Source organism: Pseudophryne corroboree, chromosome 3 (genome assembly GCF_028390025.1).
Source record: "Pseudophryne corroboree isolate aPseCor3 chromosome 3, aPseCor3.hap2, whole genome shotgun sequence".
Lineage (NCBI taxonomy): Eukaryota > Metazoa > Chordata > Amphibia > Anura > Myobatrachidae > Pseudophryne > Pseudophryne corroboree.
The window spans coordinates 493024752-493052713 of NC_086446.1; positions in this window are offsets into that span (position 1 = coordinate 493024752).

The window sequence follows — 27962 nt, forward strand, 5'->3', positions numbered from 1 at the left end:
ACACAAAGCCACTTTTAACGCTTGGAACGCCTTTTCTGCATCAGGGTTCCATTTCACCACATTTGACTGCTTCCCTTTGGTAAGGTCTGACAACGGCACCGCTGTGGTCGCAAAATTAGGAATAAACCGTCTATAGTACCCAGTAATTCCCAAAAAAGCCCTTACCTGTTTTTTATTCACTGGACGAGGCCAGTTTTGAATAGCATCAACTTTATTCAATTGGGGCCTAATCAGACCTCTGCCTATGGTGAAGCCCAAGTATTTGACCTCCTCCATTGCGAGGCAGCACTTCTTTGGGTTAGCAGTTAACCCTGCCTCTCTGATTGAGTCCAGTACTGCTTGTACTTTAACCAAATGTGACCCCCAGTCTGTACTGTGAATTACCACATCATCCAAATAGGCAGCTGCATATTTTCTATGGGGCCTCAAAATTTTATCCATCGCCCGTTGAAAGGTTGCTGGAGCCCCATGCAACCCAAAGGGTAACATCTTATACTGGTACAGCCCCTCCGGAACCGAAAAGGCTGTTTTTTCTTTGGCGCTATCAGATAAAGGTATTTGCCAGTAACCTTTGGTCAGGTCCAATGTGGTGAGAAACCTGGCTGTTCCCAGCCTTTCTACAAGCTCATCCACACGGGGCATGGGGTATGCGTCAAACTTGGACACCTCATTTAACTTACGAAAGTCATTACAGAAGCGTATGCTACCGTCGGGCTTCGGGATGAGCACTATGGGACTGGACCACTCACTGTTAGACTCCTCTATGACTCCAAGTTCTAACATGGTTTTAACTTCCTTAGAAATAGCTTCTCGCTGAGCTTCAGGAATCCTATATGGCTTTAAATGAACCCTGACCCCTGGTTCTGTGACAATGTCATGTTTTATTATGGTCGTTCGGCCAGGCAGCTCTGAAAATACCTCCCTATTTTGGATGAGAAATTCTTTAACCTGATTGTTCTGATCAGCTGATAATGTCTCTGACACCTTCACTGCGGGAAGCAACCGGGGTGAAGACACCGAAGGGCAAGGCTCCGCTGACAGAGACAACCTATCTTTCCAGGGTTTGATTAAGTTAACATGGTAGATCTGTTCGGGTTTTCGCTTTCCCGGCTGGTATACTTTGTAATTAACCTCATTCACTTTTTCCCTAATCTCAAATGGACCCTGCCATTTAGCTAGGAATTTGCTTTCCACAGTGGGTACCAAAACAAGAACTCTATCTCCAGGAGCAAATTCCCGTATCTTGGCACTCCGGTTATAGACCCTCTGTTGAGCACTTTGGGCCTGTTCCATGTGCTCTCTGACAACAGGTACCACGGCTGCAATCCTATCCTGCATTTGTGTTACATGCTCAATAACGCTTCTATAAGGAGTGGGCTGTCCTTCCCACGTCTCTTTGGCAACATCCAACAGCCCTCTGGGGTGTCTACCATACAACAAATCAAATGGAGAAAACCCCGTAGAGGACTGAGGAACTTCTCTGATGGCCATTAACAAGTAGGGCAACAAACAATCCCAGTTTTTCCCATCTCTCTCAACAACCTTTTTTAACATACTTTTTAATGTTTTATTAAACCTTTCCACCAACCCGTCAGTTTGGGGATGGTAGATGGACGTCCTGAGGTGAGTGACCTTAAATAACTTGCACAATTCTTTCATGATCCTTGACATAAATGGAGTACCTTGGTCAGTCAAAATTTCTTTTGGTATTCCCACTCTACTAAATACCTGCACCAGCTCCCTAGCTATCGCCTTGGTTGTGATAGTGCGTAAAGGGACAGCCTCAGGATATCGAGTGGCATAGTCCATAATTACCAGGATATACTGATGGCCCCGAGCAGACTTTAACAAGGGCCCCACGAGATCCATGGCTATTCTGTCAAACGGGACCTCTATAATAGGCATGGGAACTAGTGGGCTCCTGAAATGGGGTCTAGGGGCATGATACTGGCATTCAGGACAGGAAGAACAATATTCAGACACTTCTTTATAAACCCCTGGCCAAAAGAACCTTTGTAAAACTCTTTCAGTGGTTTTTTCTGCCCCTAAATGTCCTGCGGTAACGTGACTATGAGCTAAATCTAGTACCGTTCTCCGATAAGGCTGGGGAACTACCAGCTGTTCCACCACATCCTCACCCCTTTTGACAATGTGGTACAAGAGCTCATTACAGATGGCCATGTGGGGATACGTAACCCTGTCACCTGGTACCACAGGTTCCCCATTAACAATCTTAACATTCTCTCTAGCCTTTATTAAGGTAGGATCCTTTAACTGTTCAGACGCAAACAGATCCTTCTTTACCTCCAGGTCAGGCACGCTTTCAGTTCTAACTACTATGTCTCTGTTCCCGGCAAGAGGGTCCTCACTGGACTCCCCATCTGTCACTTCCCCAGCCAAACTAGCAAAAGGCAAAGGGCCAGAAAGTTCCGAAGACCCACGTACATCCATAAAATCACCGGTATTATCAACTGGCTTTTTACTTCTCACATCTGTTGATAACCGTGATTCCCACAGTTTCCAAAAATGAGGAAAATCCCTCCCTATTATGGCCTCATGCACCAAGGTAGGGACCAGTCCCACTTTAACCATTGCTGACCCACAACAAGTTTCTATATTCACCTCAGCAGTGGCATAATATTGGGTATCCCCATGTATGCAAGTTACCCCAATAGGTATTTGCTGGACCTTTAAGGGGTTCACTAACCCAGCTTTCACGAGGGTAACTAAACTTCCTGAATCTAGCAAGGCCTCTACCCAGTTACCTTCTAAGAACACATCACACATTTGTTTTTCCAGCTCAGGTGAAGGTACCACAGTACAGGCTAACCTAGCAAAGAAAGACATTCTGCGACATTCAAAGGCAGCATCACATTGCATGGGTTCTTGCGTGACTGGGCAATTGGCAATAACATGACCTGGCATACCACACCTAAAACATTTAACCACACGATTATCAACCCATTTGGGCAGCATAGACCGTTCTAGCCCCATTGGCCTGTTTCCAGGGCCAGTGTTTACAGTCTCTCCAGCCTTGCGTTCTCTTAACCGCCCAGCAACGTTTTCCCACGGAACAGTCTTACCAGTCTTTACTGAAGGGCGCTGTCGAGGATCTATGGGTTGCTGGGTGGTCATCAGTAGTTCCTCTGCTGCCAAATACCTCTCTACCATGTCCACTAATTGGTCAGCAGTACCCGGGTTTCCATGGCTCACCCACTTGCGCAGGACCATGGGCAAAGATCTCAAGTAGCGGTCCATGACGACTCTTTCCACCATCTGGGGACCAGTTAATGTCTCTGGCTGCAGCCATTTTTTTGTTAGCTGAATAAGGTCGTGCATCTGGGAGCGCGGAGGCTTCTCCATGGCGTACAGCCAACGGTGCACCCGTTGTGCTCATACTGACAGCGTGACTCCCAGGCGGGTCAGGATCTCAGTCTTTAGTTTATCATAGTCCCGAGCCTCAGCAGGGCTTAAATCAAAGTAAGCTTTTTGGGGCTCACCTGACAGGAAAGGTGCCAGCAGACTGGCCCACTGTGCTTTCGGCCAGTTCTCACGCTCGGCAGTCCTTTCAAACGTGGTCAGATAGGCCTCCACATCATCAGCCTCTGTCATTTTCTGCAGGAAGTGACTGGCTCGTATAGAACTAGAGCTGGTTGGAGCACTGACGGCCACATCTCCAACCCGAGCTGCAAGTCTCTGCACCACTTCTGCTAAGGCCTCTCTATCCTGACGCTGTTGCCTGTAAAGTTCATCAACAACTGCCTGCTGTTGTCTCTTATTTTCCTCCATTGCCACCTGCTGCTGTCTGTTGGCCTCCTGCTGTAGTCTCCAATTTTCCTCCATTGCCACCTGCTGCTGTCGGTTGGCCTCCTGCTGAGCCGCTGTAGCTTGCAGCAAGGCTTTAAGCAGATCCTCCATGTCAACAGATTTTTCAGGCGGCTTTGCAGCTGCTTTCACCCAGGACATATATCAAACCCTCAGGGGTGAGTCTCAGTAACTTCACACTGGGCTGTATCTGCATAAACCACCGTTTTCTGCAGGCCTCACAAAGCTGCTGCTTTCACTTATGCGCAGAACGGCTTGCTCGCATTCTCCACCAAGTTGTAACACTGTAGGGGTGCAAGGTGCCTTTTCCTGGGGAATATGGCAGCACGCAGCAGCTGAGGAACAACACAAGTCCAGTTTCTGGTACAACTGACCCCGGCCAGTTTTATTGAAACAGAAAATAAAACAAACCCCAAAATAAAAATACCTTGCCTGTCCGGCACTAACTAAACATAAGATGTTCCTAACTGTCACTAAACAAAACACAGAGTTCTTCAGTACATACTGTATAGCTTACTTGCATCAGAAAGCGTGTCTCTCACACACAGATCCTGCAGCCTTCCCAGGCAGTCTGCCCATACTAATCAGGTTAGAAGCACTATATCACTCTTACACAGCTGAAACCCTGATTAGCCCTCTGTGAGGCCAAAGACCCGAACTGGGCCCAATGTCTAGAACTCGCCTTATCTCTCTCTCAGAGCCTTTACCCAGCTTTTACAGCAAACTGAAAAGGTTCAGACAAAACAAAAAGCATTTTTCCTAGAAGTTAACATTTTCTAAAACATGTAAGACAAGAACCTGGGACAAATATACCTGCCCTCAAACACTATCCCAGTGTTCTTGTCACAATATATATATATATATATATATATATTTTGCTACAGCTTGTTTTTGAGGCATACTAGATACGTCTGCCCAGACAACTTCAATTAGTAATAGCCTGCCTGTACCTGAGATACGGATCAGGGTGTTATTTATAGTGGATACTCGATACCAAGAAATTATTTACTAATATAAGGCTTACCGGTTTACTGCACTGAGAAAATTAACAGTATTTGCACTGTAACATTTACAAGATTATTATTATTATTTTTTGTTTATATTATCGATATTTATATCCTAGATCCTGAATAAATACTATGATTATTTCGCTACTACCTCTTTATAGGAACCAATGACATGCAATCTATGGGGAGACTGCACTTACCATGAAGTTTTGAACACACACTAAACCATCATTGTTACTTATTTACTCTACGCCAGTAGCATTTATTACGAGAGACTGAAGTATTGATGGCAAATCTATCTACAGTGTTTCTGTTTCCTGTGTTAGCCGACTATACCAGCCCACTATTTGTCTCCTTCTGTTAGGGGACTGTTAAGGCTAACTGTTGCAGGAACTAGTGTCAGTATTTATCATATTGGCCCTGACTGCGTCAGGCATATCTCCCCATGGCGTGTTCATACCACACGCAAACCTAGGTGTGTTTTTTTTGTCATTTTTTTGTTGTTTTCTATTGTTTTGTCATTTTTGTATTTATGTGTGTATGTTTTTGTCCCAGTCCTGGTTGGTGGCCACAGCTTTTAATGGTAATTAATAAAAGTTAGATTTTATGCAATATTTTTCAATGAGTGCCCCCCAAAAAACGAGAGTCTTTTCCTCTTCTTTTTTGGTAAGCTACAGTATGTGATGAAGTATTTCCAGCCCCTGCTTGTCTGTCACGGAAACCCCGGGTAAAGGGCCTTATTCAGAGATGGACGCAGCCGCTGCATTTGCATGCAGGGCCGCATCCAAAGGTTCTGTGCATGTGCATTGGCAGTAGTGTGCATGCAGGACCCTTCACTATGCAAGCGCATCCCAAAAGGATGCAATCGCATAGTGACTGACAGGCGACGGGCGTCCGGGTGCGGTGACAAGGCCGATGATGTTTCCTGCTATAGCCTCCTGCCATGCTGCATAAGCAGGGGTAAACCTCTATTTGATGTGATCCAATTGAATTGCAATTGCATCACAGGGCGGTGACACACATGCTGGGTGGCCTTGCCCTGTGCGGCCCCCAGCATCTGAGCAGTATGGTCGCACATTTTGCTGCGATAGCAAAATCTGTGTCCATCTCTGAATAACCCCCTAAGAACACATAAAAGACACATGGACCACAAACAATCCCTTCTGGCACTGAAAATATTTAAAACCCAGGGTCAAGGAGAAAGCAGGAAGGATAAAAATGTGTGTCTGTAGCTGATTCATTGTCATTCACTAAACACTAACAGCTAAGATGCCCAAATTGTATCAAGAGTGGCCTAACAACACGCAACATTGCTATATTCTGAGGTGATACATGAACTATGGCCCTCATTCCGAGTTGTTCGCTCGCTAGCTGCTTTTAGCAGCATTGTACACGCTAATCCGCCGCCCTCTGGGAGTGTATCTTAGTTTAGCAGAATAGCGAACGAAAGATTAGCAGAATTGCGAATAGAAAATTCTTAGCAGTTTCTGAGTAGCTCGAGACTTACTCCTACACTGCGATCAGCTCAGCCCGTTTCGTTCCTGATTTGACGTCACAAACACGCCCTACGTTCGGCCAGCCATTCCCCCGTTTCTCCAGACACTCCCGCGTTTTATCCTGGCACGCCTGCGTTTTTCAGCACACTCCCAGAAAACGGTCAGTTTCCGCCCAGAAACACCCACTTCCTGTCAATCACACTCCGATCACTTCAACGATGACAATTCTTTGTTCGGATGTGAGTAAATCTACTGAGTTTTGTGCTAAAATACTTAGCGCATGCGCGCTGCGTACCATGCGCATGCGCATTTTTTCCTTAATCGCTCCGTTGTGAAAATCTGCAACGAGCGAACAACTCGGAATGACCCCAATGTTTTATCCTTTCTAATTATTTGAGATTGTCTGAAACCTGTGTGTACTTTTTAATAGCCATAAACACTTTGTAGTTCTTTGTTTTGTAAGCTTTTAAGTTATTCTTGAAATTAAAACTTCATTTTTTAGTTCTGATATTCTGTGTTCTTAGACATATGGCCTTGAGAGGCACTGATTTTTAAAGCGTGTATACTGTGAGTGGGTGCGAAGGGCCTTTGTGGAGGGGTTTCCTCCTGGAATCCCCTTGGTGGCAGACTGATATGTTTTATTGTTAGGATACTTTGCAAAAGCACCAACAACACGACCACCAGACTTGGAAGGAGGTCTGACTGCAGGCGTGTTCGTAACACCTGGTTAGTGCATGAAACCCTCAGACTTGGATAGTGTATGAAACATTTAGACCGGGGTAGTGCATGAAACCCCCAACCTGGGTGGTGCATGAAACCACTGGCATATTTATAATGGGTGCAGTGTGTGTGGTGTGGTCCACAACCTGCACCCATTTTTTTCAATACTGACCATCCTGAGTCCCGCGTTGACACTACAGCAGCAAAAATCACCAGGAAAGTGTTGCAGTGGCAATTTTCCCAGAAATATCATGCATGTGTAGTAAGGAAATCACTGGGAAAATGTCCATCATGCCATTTTCCCAGAGACCTTTGCATGCGCACTAGACACTGGGACAGCGCTAGGGTCCACCAGTAACCCTAGTGCCCAGAGCTACAGCACTGCTGGCTAGAGAGGAGGGGACCCAGAAGGATTTTCCATGCGGGTCTCCTCCTCTCAGACCTTGGTAGTGCATGAAACCCTCAGATTTGAATAGTGCATGAAACCCTAACAGGAGAGTTGGGGTAAAGGAATCCTTGACACAGGATTGTCAGCTTACAACTCAGGGTGGCTGAGTGTGGTACAGAAATATACACTTGCACTGGCCTGGAGCAGAACTTTATCCAACCATTGAACCTCATTAGTTTTTCCGACCAACATGACCAGAAGAATCCACCAGATTTCCATGACAACCCTTTATTGTGGAGTACACACAAATTATGGCATATACTCCGTCATAAGGTACAACTGAATGCCCATAAATCTCTTCATGCAACCTTTTTACACAACCCAGACTTTCAAGACTGCATGGCTTCTTACCCCTTTACAATTTGGAGGGTGGGAGGTGATGTATATTCTGTACTTAATTTGGTTGACACCTCAATTAAGCGTCCACTCACATATACTGAAGACTGAGAAAAAATTGAGATCTTAGGACCTTATCCCGTGGCCTTCTTGCAGGCTCAGCATTATGTGAGTCATTCTATTAGGGCTGTATCAGAACTAGATTGAGATCATTCTCTTGACTTTCTTTTGAGACAATCTCCACCTATGTGTAAAACCCTCACAATTCAGCATACCTTCCTTATGAAGATGACCATTCCCTCATCAGAACTGGTATGTCACATTGGTTACACTTCCCCTCTCTATCCATTCCTCAATTGATATGTTGTTTCCACTCCTCATGTAGATTTTTACCATCTAGCATGTTTCTTGCTTTGTTCCTTAATACCCTCCACCATACCTATCTCTCCTCTGGGAGGCGCTATTTGATGGGACTGACTGATTTTCACCAATATCCAAAATGCTGCCATAATGAAGATGATTTCTTCCATTGTTTGTGGGAGTGTCCCCTGGTCAGAAATTTTTGGTTGAGGGTTTAGGTTTTTGGTTGAGCGTTCGTATTTATGTTGAGAACCAGCTGGTGAACTATGGGGGTCATTCTGACCCGTTCGCACGCAGCGGTTCTTCGCTGCGGTGCGAATGGGTCTGGAATGCGCATGCACGGCGTGCACATCGCGCACGCGCGGCATTGCCCGGCAACAGGGGGCGCCGGGCAACGATGCTGGTTATGAAGAAAGCGGTCGCAGAGCCGACCGCAAGAAGATTGACTGAAGGAAGGAGTTCCAGGGCGTCACCTGTCCGTTGGCGGCCATTTTCGGGGAGTGGAAAGGAAAACGCAGGCGTGTCCTGGAGAACAGAGGGCAGATGTCTGACGTCACAGCCGGCACCATCATCGCTGAGATCATCGCACAGGGTAAGTATGTCCATGGCTGGTCTTCTAGGGCTGCACAAGCGATCGCATCCCTGCTATGCTAAAACACACTCCCCCATAGGCGGGGATTAGTTGATCACACCAGCAGCAAAAAGTTGCTGGCTGCGATCAACTCGGAATGACTACCAATGTTTCCTTTCAACTGTGAATGGGCTGTATTGGAGCTTTTTCATGATAATCAGAGAATTACTTGGGGCTTGTAAAAAGCTACTATTGGCAGTGCCAGATTAAGGTCCACATGGGCCTGGAGCTGAAATTTATGACGGGCCTATTGTGTGTGTGCCGCAGGAGGTGTGAACAGCATGGCAGGGGTGTTAGTACTGATGGGGTGTGACCAGTGTTGTGGGGGTGTAGTCTTCACAGCGAGTGTGGTCTGTGAAATGGGGTGTGGCTAGTGCCATACATAGTTACTGTCTGCCTTCAACCATCTGAATCTCCCTTCCCACACCACCTGTTATATTATTAATCACTGAATAACACCCCCCCCCCTCCCATGGGTTATTAATATTTTTATTTAGAGTGCTTTGACAGAAATATATACCTGAAAATTGCTAATTTCCCAATATCTAGCTTTAAACAAAGTACAAGGAACAGAACATGAAAACATGAAATAATAATACTAAATAAAGCGAATATGTGACCTGCACTTTATGCATACTGTCAGTGTCTGTAAATGCTGTAATACAGCTTGGTGCAGTTCCTCTTTCCTGTCTGGTGCTTAGACACCATTATTGATTGCACCATGGAAACTTGCACCAGTCCTTGGGTGAGTGCAGATTTTCCATCTCAGGGCTTAATTCAGACCTGATCACTCCATTGCGAATTTGCAGAGATTTGCTATCAGATAGTCGCCGCCCAGACAGTGTGAATACCCACCCTGAGCCATACTTGCCTACTCTCCCGGAATGGCCGGGAGGCTCCCGAAAATCAGGTGACCCTCCCGGCCCCCCGGAAGAGCAGGCAAGTCTCCTGATTTGCGGGGTCCCCCCTGCCCGTCTGCCCACTTAGTGTGTAAAGTGGGCGTTCCCGGCAGTCGATGACGCGATTCTTGCTGAATCGCGTCATCATAGCCACGCCCCCTGCAGTGTAATGCCGGTGATCGCGGCATTACAGAGTGGGGGTGTGGCTTAAAGGAGGTGCCACTGTGACCCCGCCCTTGCTCCGCCCCTGTCCCGCCTCTGGCCACCCCCTCCTTTACATCACAGCCTCCCCTGCCCACCCGCTGAGCCGACCTGGCTGCTCTCTCCCGCAGAGAGCAGCCAGAATGTCGGTAAGTATGCCCTGAGCAAGTCTGCGTACGCCGTGCTAAAAGCTTTGCAAACGCCGGTCAACTGCAAATCCGTTCGCAACTCACTCACCATCTAATGATTTTTCCATACTGTGCAGTCTGTGCGTAGCCCAGGACTTACTCCTACAGTGCGATACAAACAGGCTGATCGGGGCCGGAGCTGACGTCACACACCCTCCCTGAAAACGCTTGGGAACGCCTGCGTTTTTCCTGACACTTCCAGAAAACGGCCAGTTACCACCCACACACATCCAATTCCTGACTATAAACTTGCGTACGCCTAGCGATCAAAAAAGACGCTGGATTCTTTCGCAGTTTGGCCTCGCACGTGCGTACTACAGTCTGTATACATGTGCAGTCGATCGATAATCGTCCTCCTTGCGAATTCGTACAACAGCGATCAGGTCTGAATTAGGCCCTGAGTGTGGGCTCCAGTGTGAGCTATGAAGCATCTGTGTGCGCAAACACTTTAGCATCATGTATGCAACACACCCATGAGACAGACCATTTTTGCGTACACTAATAGCCACCTCCTAGTCACTGCCCGGGAACGCCTAGCATATTTACCAGACATTTCTGATACAGTGCATCTCAGTCACAGCTGCACCTCTGTGTATACACGGGATGTAGTTATCATCCCGGTGATCAGCATACCGACGCCAGGATCCTGGCCGCCAGAATGCTGGCAGGGGGACAAGGGCTATTCCCACTCGTGGGTGTCCATGACACCCAAAGAGAGGGAATAAAAACCTGTAACAAGCGCAGCGAGCCCGCAAGGGGCTTCGTTGCACTCGCCCCCCTGCCGGCATTCTGACGGCCGGGATCCTGGTGACCAGTCAAACATACCCTACACGTATACACAGTGTACCCTGATCAAAATGCTGCAATAACACTGAAACGCTGGTCACTGTCTACAATTGTTGTGGTAATTAGTCTCCATAGAGTGCTGCCGCTGGAGTATTGCATGTATTACTGGCCCATTGCTATATTTACTAGGTTGGAGGGCACCTGCTTTGTTTTAGTATATAAAAAATCACTACTAAATAAAATACACACTGAAGGAAATTCAATTAGCATTGTAGGGATGTAGCTCCTAGGTTAAGTGCCGGAGCTATTCGGTTGAACGCATCACATCCGGCATTTAACCCAGGAGATGCACCTTACAGCGACTAATGCCCAGGGCTTAGTTACGGTAAAATGCACCTCCTGGGCAATGCTAGTATCACACAGTAACACAGCAACTAGCCTTAAGGCAGTACTTAACGCAGATTTTTGCTCGCTCCCTTTGGATGTTGTGAGTAGAAATCCGCTAGTAGCAGGTTTACCACGTGAGCGATTGTGTAACTCAGGGCACTTAACCGAGGAGTTACATCCCCACGATATTAACTGAATTCCCCCCGTTGTGTGCTGTAACTAACTAAACACAAAATCTGCACTTCAGAAGCACAAAAAAAAAAACGTATCCACAGCATACAGGTGATCCCCGGCTGCTGTCCCTGGATCTCTGCATCCTAACCAAGCAGGAACCATTACCTTCACTACCCGCCAATAAACATATATAGGGCGGCATGTACTAAGATGTTACGCTGAACTGCATTGCACCGCACTAATAGCTATCTTACCGCTCCGAAGCATGTTAGAATCCTCCTCAGCCTCTAGGCGCTGTCATTCTTTCAAAGCAGTTTCCTCATCACGTGAACTGTATACACTAGCCAATGTAGTCAGGAGACAAAGGGATCACGTGATGTGGAAACTGCTTGGAAAGAATGACAGCGCTGGGAAGCTGAGGAGGATTTCTAACATGCTTCGGAGTGGTAAGAGGGTACAGCACACAGGCGGCGGTGTTATCCGCTCACCTCACTGCCGCCTGCAGCCAGCGCCGGACAGAGAGAGTGTGCGGCTCTAGTGGGAAAGGTGGAGGCTGTGGAGGGAGGAGATGTTTGCTCTCAGGTGTCCTCTCTTCCCGGGGAGGAGAGAGGGGTGAGGCGGCTGCGCTGCAACGGGTGAGGAGAAGGCGGAGGGTGGGGACTTCGGAGCGGTAAGATAGCTATTAGCATCAGGCAATGCAGCTTAACGCAGCATAACATCTTAGTACATCCCGCCCATACACCCTCCTGTATATACACATAAACCCAATATACTGTAATAATATACACAGGGTTACACCATATAGTGGCCGTACACACAGAGTTACACTGCACACACCATAGAGTGGAAGCACACAGGGTTACACCGCACTGCTCCAGCACACACAGGGTTACAGCATACAATGACAGCACACACAGGGTAAATCTGTACAGTGGCAGCACACACTGCGCAGACCCCACAAACACTAGAGATGTACATAAATAAATCATCAAGGTCACATACAGCTCTGAATCAGGCCCTGACGTTCTTAAATCACCATATGCTGCTCTGCAGACAACTTCAGGGATACAACCAAGTAGGGAAAAAATCAGCAGTACAGTAGCACTCACTATTCCTGGGTTGCAGAAATACAAGGCTGTAGTTGGTCCAGGCTATCCAGGAACTGGGATGTCCTAGTTTAGTCCTAATGGGTCACACCAAACCATAGATTCTTTGGATGGCTGCGGGGGGCAGGGCAGCTATATAGATCAATCAGGGTCTCAAACGTTGATGACTGACACAGGTGAACAGGGGTGGAGTTTAGGGCGATTGGGGTTGGAGCTAAACACAACCAGGGGGCTCCCACCCACATGACACAGCTTCAGATGACTGGGGGCAGAGCTTAGCGTTGTCAGGGGGCTGAGCTTAGCGTGATCAGGGGCGGAGCTTAGAGCAGCCAGGGAGTTCCACACTGGTGACACTGCTTCTGATGGCCAGGGGCGGAGTTTAATGTAGCTAGCGGGCGGCATTTAGCACCACCAGGGGGCAGAGCGTAGAGCAACCAGGGAGTTCCACACTGGTGACACTGCATCTGATGGCCGGGGGCGGAGCTTAGTGTGACCAGGGGGCGGAGCTTCGGGCAGCGGTGTTGAGGTGATCGGCAGCCGGGAGTGGGTGTTCAGTGGGCACTGGCAGTGCTTCGTGCAGCCAGGCTGCCAGGAGAATCATGTGCTGTTGGTCAGTCACAGTGGTGACAGGAAAAAAGTTTTTTTTTCTGTCAACACTGGCTACACTGCAGGGGATCCCATGGGCCTGTTTTCAATGGGGAGCTTGGAGCTGCAGCTCCATCCGCCCCATTGTTAATCCGGCCCTGACTTTTGGCCATTAGTACAGCGGGTAGAAAACATATCCTTCAAAATTGGATTTAAAGTGAACCCCCTTCCTTTCTTCTTCTCAAGGAAAAGTTGAGGCACGCGTTTCAGATGAAATGGATTGAGACTAGGGGGTATATTCAATTAGGGTCGAAAAGATGGCAGTTTTTGACTTTTTAAGGTCGAATCATGAGTCAACCTATTCAATCCCAGCTGTTTTTTTCTGACAAGTCTGGGAATTCAACTTGTCGAATAGTACGTGAATCGGCGGTATAGCTGCCGATTCACGTACTTTTGAGGGAAACGGGGCCAAATTTGACAGGATTTGGCCACGTTTCTAAACCATCGGGGGACAGCCGCGGGCATACAGGGGAGAGCAGCGCTACAGCACAGCACTGCAGCAGGATGTCTCACAGCCGCGCCGCTCATGGCAGTGTCCACGCTTGCTGGAACCGGGTGGACAGTGCTGTGAGGTCAGGCGGCTGTGAGACATCATTCTGCAGCGCTGCTGCAATGCTGCTCTCCTCCGTCTTGCGCGCGGCTGTTCCCACTGGTCTCCCCCCTCTCCTCCGCTCACATGTCTCATCTCAATTCGACTTTTTTTAAAGTCGAATTGAGATGGGATTGAATAGGGGTTGTCGGATCCATTCCAACAAATGCATGTCGGAATGGATCCGACCCTAACTGAATATACCCCAGAATGAGAGAAGGATCAATGAGGTCTAGGAAAGTTATATGATACACATCCCCTTGACACTAGACACAAATTCATTTTTACATAGAAACATAGAATTTGACGGCAGATAAGAACCACTTGGCCCATCTAGTCTGCCCCTTTTTTTATCCTTTAGGTAATCTCAACCCTTTTTGAACCCTAATTCTTTGTAAGGATATTCATATGCCTATCCCAAGCAAGTTTAAATTGCTCTACAGTCTTAGCCTCTACCACCTCTGATGGGAGGCTATTCCACTTGTCCACTACCCTTTCTGTGAAGTAATTTTTTCCTTAAATTTCCTCTGAACCTGCCTCCCTCCAGTTTCAGTGTATGTCCTTGAGTTCTAATACTCCTCTTCCTTTGAAGAATGTTTCCCTCCTGAACTTTGTTAAAACCCTTGCAGGGTCGGACTGGCCCACAGGGGTACCAGGGAAACCACCGGTAGGCCCCACTGCCTGAAGGCCCACTCCTTCCTCTAGGGATCAGGTTCCAGGCTGTGCACTTGTATTATAAATGGTAGATATGTTGCATTACACTGCACTAAACTATTGTGTATTTCAAGCCTCTGTGGAGGCTGGCCACACCCCCTTTTTAGGCTGGCCACACCCCTAAGTATGGGCCCCTATTACTGCATTCCTCCGGTGGGCCCTTCATGCCCCAGTCCGACACTGAACCCTTGGTATATTTGAAAGTTTCTATCATGTCCCCCCTTTCCCTTCTCTCCTCCAAACTATACATGTTAAGATCTTTTAGCCTTTCCGGGTAAGTTTTGTGATGTAGGGCATGCACCATTTTAGTTGCCCTTCTTTGTACACTCTCTAATGTATTTATATCCTTCTGGAGATATGGGAGGTCATTCCGAGTTGTTTGTATGCTGCCAATTTTCGCTGCGCTGCGATCAGGTCTCTACTGCGCATGCGTATGACCCGCAATGCGCACGCGCGTCGTACGGGTACAATGCGGATCGTTGCTGAGCTATGGATTTAACGAAGAATCCATACGCACAGCCGATCGCAAGAAGATTGACAGAAAGAGGGCGTTTATGGGTGTCAACTGACCGTTTTCTGGCAGTGGTAGGGAAAACGCAGGCGTGTCCAGGCGTTTAGAGGGCGGGTGTCTGACATCAATTCTGGCACCAAAAAGACTGAAGTGATCGCAAGGGCTGCAGAAGTTCAGACCTACTCTGAAACTGCACAAAATGTTTTTGCACAGCTCGGCTGCATAGGCGTTCGCACACTAGCAAAGCGAAAATACACTCCCCGTGAGCGGCGACAATGCATTTGCACAGCTGCTAAAAACAGCTAGCGAGCGATCAACTCGGAATGAGGGCCATGGTCTCCAGAACTGGACACAGTATTCCAGATGAGGCCGTACCAATGACCTATACAGTGGCATTATTACTTCTATTTTCTTGCTACTGATTCCTCTCGCTATGCAACCAAGCATCTGAATTGCCTTTCTCATTGCTTTGTTGCATTGCTTTTCTGCCTTTAAGTCACTTGAAATAATGACTCCTAAATCCCTTTCCTCCTCAGTATTTTCCATTATATTTTACAACATATAGCATGGTATGAGCTTCAGATGATTAATAATGAGCCTCCGATCTTCTTCAGTTAATTGTCACTGTTGCCTATGTACTCTCTGTACATCTTAAAGTTTTTGTATTACTGTTCTTAGAGTACGTTTGGGGCAGCTTATAGATTGATTGTATATCCTGTACTTTCTTCATGTCATTTAGACATTTTCTTCATTTGTGATATAGAAATGTTATTTACTCATTAGTCTTCAGACCATTCTTAATTTCAGTTATTATACCAATACTGTGATCTTGTGTTTTTTCATGTAATGTTGCAGTGCATTGTACCTCAATAACAATACTGTGAAAAAAAAAGTTGTCTGCAGGGATCAGGAGGTGCGTGTCAGGGGGGTCGAGACTGAAAATGTTGTAGTGGGGCTTCTCTAGGTTTAGTTACACCCCTGACCATTTGCAACATGGTTGCATTGCAACATGGTCTGTCTAGGTACACAGTTACTTGCTCTTTCTTCGTTTATTCCCAACGTTCCCAATCCAAAATTAGGCTAATTGTCACTGTGATGAGTTTAGTGTAAATTAGGACAATTCTAGTAATTGTAAAGAGATATAAATGCCCAGTTTTGATAGCCTACTTTGTCCTGTGTCACTAAGCAAAGGGTTTTTTTATGCAACATTCTCACAAAAGGACCTCAGATCGCATTTTCATACCTTGGCTAATGGCTATGCAGTGTATACTACAGTACATCAATGCCCCACAATAGCTAAATTGGGAATTGGCTAGGACAGTGGTTCTCACACTTTTTTGAATCACGGCGCCCTAGAGTGTCAGAATATTTTTCACGGCATCCCTAGGCCAACAGTTTCTTACTGAGAAATTTAGAGAGAAATATGAAATTAAGTAAATTGTGTTTATATGTGATCGTTAGGTTCAGTTAAGTGGTGAGAGACGAGATTCACTTCTGTTTGTCCACATATTTTATAATTGGCTGTCACCAGCTCTGGTTTTACCTATTACATTGACCATAAATAATTTGAATTGGTCCAGGATCACCAATCCAAGGCACCCCTGCAGGTGTCCTGAGGCACCCAGGGGGCCACGGCACACAGTTTGAGAACCACTGGGCTAGTGCAAAAACACATTCTCCCCTCAGTGGTTGCAAACTACACAGTGAAGTGCTATGTACCATACTGAGCTTTCCTAACTTTTCAGTGCCCTGCCTTAGCACAGCCAAAGTGCTCAGACAGAAAGAGCTAGTTCTCAAATACTTTATAATCAATAGCCTGGATAAATGGTGGTCTTCATTCATCATGAGACCAAATATATTATACTCTGGGTTATATCTTTATATATAATAATATTTAGCTGACACCAAAACAGTAACTGCAACATAGCTGAACCAGGTACTTACCATGTGTCCATCTGAGAGAGTAGTAAAAATACCCTAAAGCATTAGTCCTAGATGGGTGGATTTATTTCCTTGGTTCCTTTTCATTATTCTCTTGGCAAGACAAAAGACTTAATTCCAAATAGGAAAATTACATTAATGTATTATAAAATACCACTATTTGCATTGGGTGGTATTCATGTGACCGCCGGTCAGCTGACCGACAGTAACATGACCTCCTCCACCAGCCCGACAGGTCACTATCCCGATGGTCAGCATGCCGACCAACAGGGACTATTTCCACTCGTGGGTGTCCACGACACCCATAGAGTGGGAATAGAACCCGTGGCGACCGCAGGTTGCCACCGAGCCCGCAGCGTGGCGAGCGCAGCTAGCCCGCAAGGGGCTTGCTGCACTCGCCCCTCCCCGTCGGGATCCCGGCGTCGGTATGCTGCTGGGATCCCGGCGTCGGTAAGCTGACCGGCGGTCTCCTGACCGCTGGTCAGCAGTACTACACCCGTTGCATTATATTGTATGCAGGGCTGGCTTCAGGCCTACTAGCGCCCTGAGCGAGAAAATTTCAAAGAGCCCCCTCCCATACTCTATGCGCGCGCCGTAGGAGCGCATTCTCCTGGAAAAGTGGGTGTGGCCTCTGGGAAAGTGGGTGTGCCTCCTGGGAAAGTGGGCGGGGCCTCACAACTTCATATTATCAAACTATAAATATATTTTCACACCCCCTCTACGCACACAATTAGCAGCATTACACATCACAGCTACAGTAGTGTTCCTTACACACAATGTCTATAGTATAGTGTCAGATACACACAATGTCTACAGTAGTGCAGTGCCAGATAGACATGACATGTCCCGCAGCAGTGCCAGCTACACATGACATGCCCCCCAGCAGTGCCAGATAGACATGATATACCCCCAGCAGTGCCAGATAGACATGACATGCCCCGCTGCAGTGCCAGCTACACATGATATGCCCCCCAGCAGTGGCAGCTACACATGATAGTGTTCACTCTAGGATTTTTTTAGGGCAGGGGTGCTGATCATGGGGAGGGCACATTTTGCATTCGTGGGGGCACATATTTAAGTTAGAAGGGCAAAATTATGTACATACTGTAATGCTTGGTGCTCTGTTCGAAATCATGGACCTCAAAAATTTAGGGGCGTTGCTTCGTGGGGAAAGGGCGCAGCCACATAATAGTGGCAATTTGCATTACACCACACAGTAGTGCAGCTAATACACATTGCACCAGGTAGAACCTCCAATACACACTGCGCCAGGCACAGCACGTTAGACACTTTGCGCCAGGCAGAGCACGTTAGAAACTTTGCGCCAGGCAGAGCACCTTAGACACTTTGCGCCAGACAGAGCACGTTAGACACTTTGCGCCAGGCAGAGCACGTTAGACACTTTGCGCCAGGCAGAGCACGTTAGACACGGGAACACTACATGATATGCCCCCCAGCCGTGCCAGCTACACGACATGCCCCCCCAGCCATGCCAGATGCACATGACATGCCCCCCAGCCGTGCCAGATGCACATGACATGCTCCCCCAGCAGTGCCAAATGCACGACATGCTCCCCCAGCAGTGCCAGATACATAAATGCCCCCACAGTGCCAGAAATATAATTGCCCCCACAGTGCCAGATACATAAATGCTCCCGCAGTGCCAGATACATAAATGCCCTCCACAGTGCCAGATACATAAATGCCCCCCACAGTGCCAGATATGCCCCCACAGTCCCAGATAGATAAATTACCCCACAGTGCCAGGAATGCCCCCACAGTGCCAGATACATTAATGCCCCCTCACAGTGCCAGATAAATGCCCCCACAGTGCCAGATAAATGCCCCCACAGTGCCCATTAATGCCCCCCTCACAGTGCCAGATACATTAATGTCCTCCACAGTCCCAGATACATTAATACCCCCCACAGTGTCAGATAAATGAATGCCCCCCACAGTGCCAGATAAATGCCCCAGTGCCAGATACATTAATGCCCCCAGGCCCAGTAATGCCCCCACAGTGCCAGATAAATGCCCCCCCACAGTGCCAGATACATTAACGCCCCCAGGCCCCCACAGTGCCAGAAATGCCCCACAGTGCCAGATAAATGCCCCCCACAGTGCCAGATAAATGACCCCCACAGTGCCAGATACATTAATGCCCCCACAGTGCCAGATACATTAATGCTCCCCACAGTCCAGATATGCCCCCCACAGTGCCAGATAAATCCCCCCACAGTGCCACATATGCCCCCAGTACCTGCTGTGCCGAGGGAGGGGGAGTGCTGCTGTGCGCGCCGCTGTCTGAAACAGAACTGCGCGCGCTGTGCGGCGCCAGGATCTGACATCAGATGCCGGCGCCGCATAGCGCGCACAGCTCAGGGAGGACAGCACAGCAGGCTACAGGACAGGGCCGGCTCCAGGCTCCAACATGGCAGCGCCAGCGTGCGGCGCCCTTTAAGGGTGGCGCCCGCGCGGCCGCTCGAGTCGAACATGCTTCGAGCCGGCCCTGATTGTATGGTTCTCGCTTTCCCAGTGTAATTTATCTGTAATGTCCTCAATGTTAGACAGTAGACATTACGTTTAGTGAAACAGAATAAAAACATTTTTAAATGTCTTTTAAGTGTTTATTTTCCCTATATTTTCCCCCTTCTTTTGTGCTTTTTCTTCTCTGCCAGGGAGTAATGTATGTGCACCTAGAATCATGTTCCTAGGCAGGAAAAGCAGAACAGTCTTTGATGCAGCTGTGGTTTCTGTGTTTTCCTTTAAAATGAATTCTACTTGGAAAGATTACACCTTTTAAAGGTCCTGGACAATGTCTCTGTCCAGCCTTATTTATTTTCACTGAAACGCTTTTTCTATGGCGCGTGCAGGTCTGACATTTAAAAGAATATTTAAGAACCGTTACTGGATTAAGAGTTGATCAGTCTGTAAAGAGAATTCTATTGCCCTCTAGTGACTATTTATTTATCACATTTATCTTTTGCGATCAATTTTTTAGAATACGGTCATTTTCGGAGGACTCCTGCATTATTTCAAGTATGGTGGCCATCGATATAAGTGTACCAGAGCAGATAGAAGACATATCCATCACAAAAGCAGTTTGCATAACTTTCTATTACTGCATACTGTATGTACACAAACAAGTTATCAAGCTCTGAAAAGCTTAGCTTGGCCTCGATAGCTAAAACCATGTTTAGATGGCACTGGCTATTGTACCCTATAGGCAGGGCCGGATTAAGGGCCACATGGGCCTGGAGCTGAAAAATTTAAAGGGCCTATTGTGAGAAAAGGGGGAGTTGTGATCAGTGCTATGTGGGTGTGGCGCAAGCCATGTGGGCGTGCACATCCCCTACACTACCAGCTCCAATGTCTCCCTACATATGTAAAAATATTTTAAAAAATTGCATAATTTGTGAGAAAAATAGAATTGCAATCTTAATAGTTATGATTTATGGACGACCTTGTGGCCATCTGGTGGCTAGTGATCATCATGCTGCTATGATGATGGGCCTATTTTTATGTGGAGGCCTGGAGCTGGATCTCCATCCGCCCCAATGTTAATCTGGCCCTGCCTATAGGATCCATTCTTGCAAATATTCTCACAAGTTTTTTTTGTTTTTGTTTTTTTGAGTAGGTAATTTGGATTCAACCTGACACTGAAGTGATAAAAACCCGCCAAGAGAATTTTAACAAACAGCTAATTAAAACATAATATATTTTTGCAGTGATATAAGGCAATAAGAAATTATAGTTAACGGGGTACTTTTTCAATTAAGATTCATAGTTTATATGTTTTATTGGGCTCAGCAGTGCATTTATTGATTGCTACAATGATGTCCAGCTACCTGTTTGTTAGGCCTAGTCAATGGCTGCAGTCACATGGGACAGATCATTTGGGACCATGACACAGAGGCATGCAGCAATGTTAGTGCCTAAAGAGAGCCATTTCAAGGGTTTGGGTATAACCGTCGTTCCCCATACCGACTCCGGGATCCCGGCAGCAGAATGCCGGTGGGGGGGCGAGTGCAATAAAGCCCCTTGCGGGCTCGCTGCACTTGCCACGTATGGTGGCTCGTTGTGCACACCACAGGTTTTATTCCCACTCTACGGGTGACATGGACACCCATGAGTGGGAATAGTCCCTGTCAGTCGGCATGCCGACTGTCGGGCTTTCCTCCGTGTGGGATTCCGGCTTTGTTATAGTGACCGGCGGTCTCCCGTCCGCCGGTCACATAACCGCATCCCGTTGCAAGATATCAAGATGCTTCCTACATTCCACTCTGCCCAGCCATCCATAGTATACAGTATAAAACCACACACACATACTTATGACCAAATCTTGGGAACAATATTTCTGCAAGGACTATGTGCAGTGGGACCCACGATGGATCTCCCCAGTGACTGTGGTACGATGTGTGGACAGACATATTCTTAATGCTGACATTCAGAATGTCGACATGTCAGCATATTAACATGGTGTTTTTTGACTATATAATCCCAAACTTTAGCCCTAAGCCTAAATCTAGCAATAAATGTACTGTTGGCTTTGTGACTGTCTACATGCATAATGTCAACATCAGGACTGAATATCTCCCCGACCCCTGTTTGGCCAGTGTGACAGTATTTACTAGTAGTTTGTTTCACTGGGCCTAATATGAGGGCAGCTACTAAACATTAGTCTGCAGAGACTAGAGGGGCAAGTTACCTTGATGGGAGATCAGTAATACCAAGCTGTATTTTATAATTGATGTTAAGTGGGAAGACATGGAACCTAGAATTATTTTATAAAGAGTGACTGAAAGGGTTAAAGCTCGTCTCTGCTTCAATGTCATAGAATTGCTTGTGTTATAGAACTTAATGTTCCAGCACATTTTTTGCTACTGTCCTTGTCTGTTATCTTTTTTATACCGTGTGAATAACCTTCCTATTTGAGTACCAACTTGCCCATATATGCATATCCTTCCACTGCGGCAGTTCCTAGCCAATCATGTTATGTTAGTCCCCTTTGTGTTCTGTCCAATTAGTTATTGACTTTGGATATACACGCCCTAAATCCTTTCTTTTATATACTTTTGTTAAACCAACAATAAACAGTGTGAATCTTTACTGCTTGTGTTGTGCATGTTACTCGTAGCATAAAAGGTTTACACTCACGGACGTCTAAGAGGCTATCACATCGAGGGTTAAAGGATAGAGGAGGAATCCTTTCAAGTGGGGGCTCCGTCCGCGATTCAGTTGATCGTCCCCGGATGGTAAGATAGAGAATTTATTGTCTGTCTTTGCCATACGGGATTGCGGTCATACACTGAAGCTGAATCCGTGTCAGTGTTCTGGGAACACGTGACCAAACATCTTTAATGTCTGGGACTTAAAGATACGTCTGAGAAGGGACCGGGGGTCCAAGCGCAATTCTCCAAAGACGTTAGTATCTGGGATACTTAAAATAGACCTGGGAGTCTATACATAACGTAGATTTTACCTCGATTTGATTGTCTATTATGTAATGGCCATAACAGATATTAGAGTATAAGTTTCATGTATTCAGCTTGACGGGTGGTAAGTGCACGTCTGTTGAATACCCTTATAACTTTCTTGCTTCCTATCACAATACGCTGCATTTCCAAGTCCCTGTACGAGTGGTGAGTAAACGTACAGATTATTACTATCAATTCTTTTGTTAAAGTACTATGCAGATGATATTGTGATATTGTCAATAACTAATTAACTGGTTAGCTGATGCATGCATAGAAAGTTGTTGGAAATTGTGTTTTTACTATGGGCTCTGGTCAGAGTAAGAAAACTGTATACCCCCCTCCGAGACATGTAAAGAATACGTGGCCCGTAGTTCTACCTCTGATTATTATTTGATTGATCCCTGGGTGGATAATTTAGCAGGGTAGACAGAGAAAGCAGGACAGGACCCATTCCTACGGGAAGGCAGTAATTACCCTTTCTATATGGAGGATTACAAATATCAGTTCCCAACAGCACAGAAGGGAGGAAGTGAGAAACTGTAAATCTTTGAAAACCCTCTCGCCTCCCCCTTACATTCCAATATATCCTGCGCTTAAAGACACAGATCTCTTAGCAGCAGTAACCCTTTCACACCAGATGGGATCGCCTCCAACTCCACTGCTAGAAAATGCGTCCACTAGCTCTATCCCTAACGCACCAGTAACCCAGAGTTTAGATAATAGTAAAACACTGTCCCAAGCCCACCATTACCCCCGATGGCTGTATATCTTATTTGCGCAAAGCTTGCAAAGGACGCAGCTATACACATATGAAGGAAGTCTTTAAAACCCGTGCTCCTTTGCCTGTGCTTCTTTGCCTGTCGCTGTAGCTTGTAAACAGAAACCTTCATAGTCTGTTACTGAGTTTTGGAAAAGGTTTAAGGACTGCTGGACAGATGACGCTGGCTTACCTTTGCTTAACTCAGAAAGCTTACTCATTTCCACCTTCATTAACAACCTTCTACCTTCTGTCATAGTTTCTGTTAAGCAAAGCGTCTCTTCCTGGACTTCTGATAGTACGATAGATTTTAAAAAAACATCTGTATGAGAAAGAGGCTGCAGGGTGTTTTGATGTAAAGAAACCTGCACTCACTCATAACTATCAGAACTCCAGACGCTTTGACAGACAGAACCAACCCCGCAGTCAGGGAAAGATTCACCTCTGCTGCCACTTATTATAAATGGAAGTAAAGTTCCCTTTTTTGTGGACAGCGGTGCAACAACCAGTGTTTTGTGTTCTGACCTATATGATGGTGATTTGGAAAAGACTGCTCCTTCAATGGGAGTCAATGGGATACCCACCAATGCCTGACTTAGCTCAAGTAAACCCCGCTCTTTGGTCGGAAGGTCCATATGACACTGGCCTAATCTCATGCACACCATATAAGGCCAATCTCAAACCCGACTCACAACCTGTTTATCAAAAGCAGTATCCCCTCTCACCAGTAAAGATAGAAGGTCTCATACAGCAATTCTTACAACAGGGTATTCTCAGACATATTGTATCACCATACTGTACTCCTGTGAACCCTGTTGCCAAAGCTGATGGCAGTATAAGATTTGTACAGGATCTCAGAGCGATCAATCAGTTAATTGTCCCAATTGCACCAATTGTTCCAGATGTAAACTCACTCATTTCTGCAATCCCTGCAGATGCTGCGTTCTTCTCTGTAATTGATTTGAAGAATGCCTTTTTCAGCATACCTGTAGATTCACAGACACAATTACTTTTTGCCTTTTCTTTTGAGGGTAAACAACTTACCTGGTGCAGATTATTGACGCACCTGTTGTCTCCAGGCCACATTGGGGCCCTGGCAACCTCACCATGGTTCAGTCCTGCTACAGTATGCAGATGATCTGCTGCTCTGTAGTTAAACTGAGGAGGCCTGCCGAGAGGATGGTGTTTCATTACTAAACTGGCTTTGTGAATGTGGACACAAGGTGTCCAAAACAAAAATGCAATGGTGTAAAAAGCATGTTGATTACTTAGGTTTTGTGCTCACTCAGGGAGAGAGGAAAGTCAGTCCACAACGCATACAGTCTGTATTGGGCCTGGTCACCCCAACTACCCAGAAGGAACTACTGTCCTTCCTGGGTATGGTAAATTACTGCAGACAGTGGATATCTGATTGCTCCTATTATGATAACATTTTGAGACAAGCCACACTGAAGGACAAACCTAAAACTGTACAATGGTCACAAGAAATGTTAACTGCATATGAAAGTTTAAAATGTATGTTGATGAAAAGTCCGGCACTTGGCCTCCCCAATTATGTACTACCTTTCCATCTATATGCAAGGGACAATTGTAAAACCATGGCGGGGGTGCTCACACAGTTTCATGGAGGGAAGTTGCGCCCCGTGGCATTTTTTTCCAAAGTCATGCCAGTGTCTGTGCAAGGTATGCCTGCCTGCCTCAGGGCTTTGGCAGCCTGTGCAATGGTTGCAGAAATGGCCACTACCCTCACTTTAGGCCACATCACAGTACTCCACACCACACATGATGTCCTGGCAATACTTAAAGGCTTACACACACAGCACATGTCAGCACAACGCCTTAGTGGATATGAAGTACTCCTTTTGAGTAACCCTACCCTTACCATTAAGTACACTGCTAGTTCTTCTGGCCCTGCACCCATTCTCAATGCCCTTTTAGGCTTGAAAGGTCCCGAGGATGAACCACCCGACCTACATGACTGTGCTGCTTCCATTGAAGCTGAAACTTCTCCCAGACTTGACATGTCTCCCGTTCCCATACCACGCGCAGACATAGTTTTTGTTGACGGCTCCTGTAGTAGGCCCAATGACAATACATACCAGGCTGGCTATGCCATTGTCACCCTCCCTGACACTGTGTTGGAAGCCCTACCAATACCTTATCAGTCCGCGCAAGCTGCAGAACTCATTGCACTCACTAGAGCATGTCCCTCCCTTGACAACGTCCATCTGCTCACTCAACTTCAAGCTGCTGCGACTAATACTGATCTCTCCGACTGGACTTACCCAATTCTGCAGAAAAAATCCTAAATCAGGATTAATCTGCAAAGAGGGGAAACCCTGTGTGCCCCGGTCCGGTGCCCCTTTGCTCGTTGCCCATTGCCGTGGTGTTGGTCACCGTGGTGAAGCCACAACACTCCTCCTACTAACCAATGATTTTTATGTTACTAATGCCAAATCACTTGTGGACCAGTATGTTAGCAGATGCATCACTTGCCTCAGGAATAACCCTAACAACCCCAATAAAGCTAAACACCAGCATCTTGAATACCCCACCACCCCTTTTACACACTTACAAATTGATTTTACCCATATCCCTGGTACAGGTAAACAAGAAAATGCCCTGGTCATTGTAGATATGTTCTCTCGCTGGCCAGAGGTATTCCCAACTAAGTCAGAGGATGCCAAGACAGTAGCAAGAATCCTAACACAGAAAATCATCCCTAGATGGGGGTGCCCCCTGCAAATAAATAGTGATAAAGGCTCAGCCTTTACAGCCAAAATCACACAGGCCTTAGTAAAAGCTCTGCAGGTGGAGTGGAAGTTTCACATCCCGTACCACCTGCAGAGTTCAGGGGTCGTAGGAAGAATGAATAGGACCCTCAAAGACAAACTAAGGAAGGCCACAGGAGGTACCTTCCACAAATGGAAGCAGGTCCTTCCCATTATCCTAGCAGAAATCAGAATGACCCCACAGAAAACTCTAGGATACTCACCCTTTGAAATACTAATGGGTAGACCCTTCCCCACACCCTGGGCTAAGAAACCGTTGATGATACAGGAAGGAGATCTAGAACTTATAAGGGAAGAGTATGTCAGGGCCCTCATAACCAAACTTGATGAGATTGAACATGATGTTGTTTGTAAAAATCCTTTGAACCCACAGGAACCAACACATCCTTTCAAAGTTGGAGACAGAGTCGTGGTAAAAGTACTCCCAAAGAACAAGACTCCGGGAGACTTCACCTATGGTCCAGAGACAGAAGTCGTTGCTGTAACCCGAACCGCAGTCCTGACAGAAGAGAGTCCCACCTGGATCCATGCTTCCCGAGTAAAGAAAATTCCTAGACCAGACCTAGAGGAGGAAATAGGTGATTCCAGTGAGGTACGAACAGGGGCGGACAGCCCTGACCTCCCACCTAGCGAAGACAGAAGACCAGAGGAGGATGAAGAAAATGCCCCCTATCTTTACCCTGGGGACTATCTTGATAGCCCTACTGGCCCATTTTCCCCTCTCAATGACTGAGGTTGATATAACTCAGAATAAGGGAAACTGACACTATGGTATAACTCTTCCACCACATACACCGCAACCTACATACTAGATTATTTCCAATTCCCCCAACTAGCTGCTGTCCAAAAGTCTGTTGACTACCAGATCCGCGCTGACACCACAGACAACCTAAGCCCCGAGGTACCTTATATTTGCGTTACAGGCCATAACTGGGGAAATGATTGCAGCTCATGGTCCGCGGCTGCCTGGAACACAGGTACCCCATGGGGCTATAAGCCCGCTGAAGCCTTAGATAAGAAGGATAAACACGGAACATCATTAACTCAACGATTAACCCTTCTTAAAATGCCCAACAATTACTGCAACTCCCGCTCAGGCTAAAAATTGCGCCACGGGCGCGCAGAAAGACGTAAGCTTTGCAAGAATCATATAGTATAACAATAATGATTCTAAGAGGGGATTGAAAGGGTTAAAGCTCGTCTCTGCTTCAATGTCATAGAATTGCTTGTGTTATAGAACTTAATGTTCCAGCACATTTTTTGCTACTGTCCTTGTCTGTTATCTTTTTTATACCGTGTGAATAACCTTCCTATTTGAGTACCAACTTGCCCATATATGCATATCCTTCCACTGCGGCAGTTCCTAGCCAATCATGTTATGTTAGCCCCCTTTGTGTTCTGTCCAATTAGTTATTGACTTTGGATATACACGCCCTAAATCCTTTCTTTTATATACTTTTGTTAAACCAACAATAAACAGTGTGAATCTTTACTGCTTGTGTTGTGCATGTTACTCGTAGCATAAAAGGTTTACACTCACGGACGTCTAAGAGGCTATCACATCGAGGGTTAAAGGATAGAGGAGGAATCCTTTCAGTGACCTTCAGTCTTTCATGGCTAGTAATCTTTAGGAACAATTCCAGATTTATTGAAAATAATCAAAGCTACTAAAATATTCAGATTAAAAATTGCCACTGATATATGTGTGTGCGTTTGCGGCAGGGACATAAGATTGCAAGCTCCACTGGATAACGATCTCTGAACGTACAGCACTGCAGGATATATTGCTGGTAAATTTAGGAAAATAATCCAATAGTATAGCTCACAGTTTCAGTAGTTTATCAGAACCAAAGTCTGTACCCATGGGGGAGTCATTTTGCATATGCACATCACACATTAACACCCCCCCCCCCCGACCCCGCTCAACACCCCTTAACTTCACTCTGCACAGCACCTATTAACCCCCCACTCA